This window comes from Pistacia vera, unplaced genomic scaffold (genome assembly GCF_008641045.1).
Source record: "Pistacia vera cultivar Batoury unplaced genomic scaffold, PisVer_v2 Contig107, whole genome shotgun sequence".
Taxonomy (NCBI): domain Eukaryota; kingdom Viridiplantae; phylum Streptophyta; class Magnoliopsida; order Sapindales; family Anacardiaceae; genus Pistacia; species Pistacia vera.
The window spans coordinates 989,759-993,773 of NW_022195104.1; positions in this window are offsets into that span (position 1 = coordinate 989,759).

Below are 4,015 nucleotides of genomic sequence, written 5' to 3' on the forward strand. Positions count from 1 at the left end.
AAACAAGTGGTATGCACAAACAAGCACTAAATTAGCTACACTTCTATTTCTTTTTCTAGCTACCAAAATTTGGAGCACAATTCTCTAAAATCAACTTCAAACCTGGCCAGGAAATTCACACTTGAAAATTCTATTCCAACTCTTTTTTAACTTCTTCAAACTCCCACCAATTCATCTTATACCAAACACTACTTCACTTGGTGAAATTCTAACCAACACTCAACATCAATTCCATCAACAATTCTCAACATTCAAGCACATAAATGTATATAAAATTTCTCTACACAATTCTTGCTCAAATAATGACTAGGATTGGATTTACTTACCTTGAACTTGAGTAGTTCCACACTAAAATCTCTCTCTTTGGTAGACTTCCTCTTCCTCTTAAACCCTAAGCATATAAACTATAAGAATTCAACACTTTAAAAATTAATCTCGCATCTTATTGCAAGAATTCTTACCTTTGGATGCTTGGAGTTAAAATTCTACCTAAATCTAACCAGAATCCTATAAATTTCCTTAGAAAAATTGGTGAAGAAATTTGAGAGAATTGGGGATGATGTTAGTGTATATTAGTGTATGCCCTAGAAACCATTCGTGTTGTCGGTTTCAGAGCATTTTGTCTTGTATCTATATATCATTAATAATAGAAGAAAGAGTTCTTCAATTCATATATGTGAATTGCTTCCTTTATTCATTCATGCATTTAAAATAAAGTACGCATATGAATAGTCCAGATGATTCATTTAATCAATAAATGAATTATCGAAAAGGGTTCCCTACAAAAGCAATATAATTTGGGCAACTATATTGCATAGTAGGCATACTGGATGCTTCCGAAAGATATCATGAGTTGATATAAGTACAGATGACGATAATAGTCATGTCACTGGGGCATTAGTATGGATTAGCAGTTGGTGAACTATTTTTCAAACGTGACCGAAAAACGACAAATCACTTGGAAAAGTATGTAGTCAATGATTTATCGTTTGGTTACATCAGTGCACGATGTAGTCCTTTGACCTGAGACATTATAGTCGGATCTGATACAGATGTGTATGGTTCATACGGTGTATAAGTACGAGACTAATCATATTTCGTATAATAAAGCCTATGTGGTCATGCATTGTTCATATGCGGAAATGAACGATGGTCAAGAGGGGATCCATTGACTCGAAAATATAGGATCAAGAGTACCGCTGACTCCATCCAGATTCGAGTTCCTGGACGAACGTCGATAAATGTTGCAAATCAAAATATCTGGCCAGAGTCTATTATTAGTCATAAGAAAGCAAGTTCGTGATGATGAGTTCCGGACATATTGATCGATAATTTGGTAGAAAATTGGGTTTAGGTTTTTGAGGTTCCATGACTCCGTACTCGATCAAGATATATCAATGGACTTTACCTGCATGGTACATATGATTTGAAATGCATTCGATGAAGTATTTCTTCATCGTGATTTAGGGACTATGACACATTGCTAGATGTTTACCATAGTCGTTGGGCCTCCGGACAGGTTTTCGGATTCATCCAGAATCGGCTTATGGCTAATCCACAGTAAACCTACATGGTCACACCAATAGCCTTGAGAAGTTGGAGAGGGATGAGAGAGAGAAATGATTATCCAAAGAGGGCTAGCACCTTCTGAGGGTAATGATGGGATTTCTATGGTAATAGTTACATAGAAAATTGTTTGTGGGGTTAAAATGGTCAAGCAATAATTAATTATATTTAATTATTATATCTTAAAGCGTTAAGATTAATGAGATGAACGAAAATGGCTTTTTAATAGTTAAAGGGTAAATTTATGGGTTGTTAATGTAAACTAGTTTAATTTACATGGGCCCTTGAATAATATTGATTATTCAAAGGCTAAAATAATAAATTTGTGGGCTCCTTTTGAAATAAGATTCTATTGGGGCATGGAAATGAAAAACAACAAATTGCAAAACTTGCCCAAGTATATATAAATGCAAATGATTGCATTTTAGTTCATTATTCACTTTGTTCACTCAAAAGCAAACTAAAAGCTCTCTCTCCCTAGCCATGACCACTCTCCAACTCTCTCAAGGTGGTGTTAAAGTGTGGAGGTCTCATCATTTTGAGTCTTGTCTTCATCAACCCAAAGCAAAGGAGTAGGTATAATGCTTTTTCCCAGGTTTGTTTGAAAACGTTTTTGAATCCAACCTTTCATACTTTCATTCTTCATTTCCGCCACTTTTCACGCATGTTGTTCTTTCAAATGGTATCAGAGCTAAAAGCTCCTTGCATGTCGAATTTATAAGCAAAAATGACACTTTCCAAGTGGTCTTGTGTTTATCATGTATGAAAGTGACATGCGTGTTCTTGTTTTGGCCTAGTAATAAGATAATGAAATGTTTATTGTTTTTTTCTTGGAATGAGATTTGGCCATGACGTAAAATGTATAAAGATGTTTTTAATTTTTTTTTTTTTAATTTGTAGCATGCAAGAATCATTATATGTTTAATTTATATATACTTTTTATGGTGACAAAAGTGTTCATGCATGCCTTGATTAGTGCATAGATTTTTTCTTGCTAAATTCGGCCATGCATGTTTTTTGTTCATTTGATTCTTGTTTTATTCAAATGAGTTTGTAATGTGTTTTGGAAGTTGTTTCATAAAGGGTCTAAATGTATGCTTGGATGATGGTTATTGCATGAGATGTATTAAGAAATGTTCATGCATGTTCATTTCCATGACTTTGATTAAATGGTTTATGCTTAGACATGCTAAATGTTTTATCCTTTAATTTGATTAAAGTATATTATGCATGAAGTGTATGCAAATGTTGCATGTGTTAGGGTGAACTGATTAGCAAAGTATGGATGTATTCAATTATATGATGAATGTGTATTAGGTATATATATGATGGTAATTTTAATTAGATGTTTGATTTGGTTAATTATCTAATTAATGCAGTCTTGCATGACATAAATTATATTTTTGAATGTAATAATTTGGTTTTTTGAATGGTTTCAAAATTGATGATGCAAGATGATATGATTGTCTTTGAGAAGATAAATGTGTCATAAAAATTACTTTATTTAAAAGTAACTTGTGTCATAGAATGATTACTCTTGGAGTAATAAAACCCTTTATCTATGTCTATATGACTTTTGTGAAAAGTATTAAAATGATGTTATAATTAAATAATGAATTCATTATATCTTGGGGGAATATGACAAAGTGTTTCTGTAATGATTCATTTGAAATGTGTAATTGTTGCATGCCAAAGTTATGTATAATTACCACATGAATATATATATATATATTAATATATATATATATAATTAAATAATTGTTTATATTCATGCCTTTAAATAATTGTTATTATATTTGGTATAAATGTTGTAATATTTATTTATGAGATGGACGAATATTAGAATAGAGGGTTGATCATGGGCACCATTTAGTTTTCAAAAAGATTCAAAAGTATTTGTAATATTCTTTTATAAATGGCTTGTAATAATTAAATTTATTTATTTATTTTAATAGGCCTGCGTGCCCTAAGATCCATTTGTAATTGAATCGGCTAGACAGAACCCGAAGAGCATCCATGATGACGATCCAATCGAAGATATAGTATTAGGGTAAATAGTTTGCCTTTAGGATGTATTTTCGAAAAGCCCTATGATAACCACATGCTTCATTTAGACATATATGTGACATGTATGAATAGTTAATTAAAAATGGCATGTTAAAAAAAATTAATTAATAAGGTTAAACCTAATCTCCCAAATAAAATTATTAAATCCAAGTTTCCCATTGTGGGATAACTAAATTCTTTAATATAAATTTTAGTATCCCAAGATTTTATTATGTGAGGGATATAAATCTTATATCATGAATTAGTTGATCTTGTTCTTGGATGGATATTTCACCTTGACCAAGTTTCTATTAGTGAGGACATGATGAAAATGTCCTCCTAAGAAAGCACAATGGTTCAGATTTAACTAGCCTAGGTTACCAAGATTCATTAGTGAGGTATC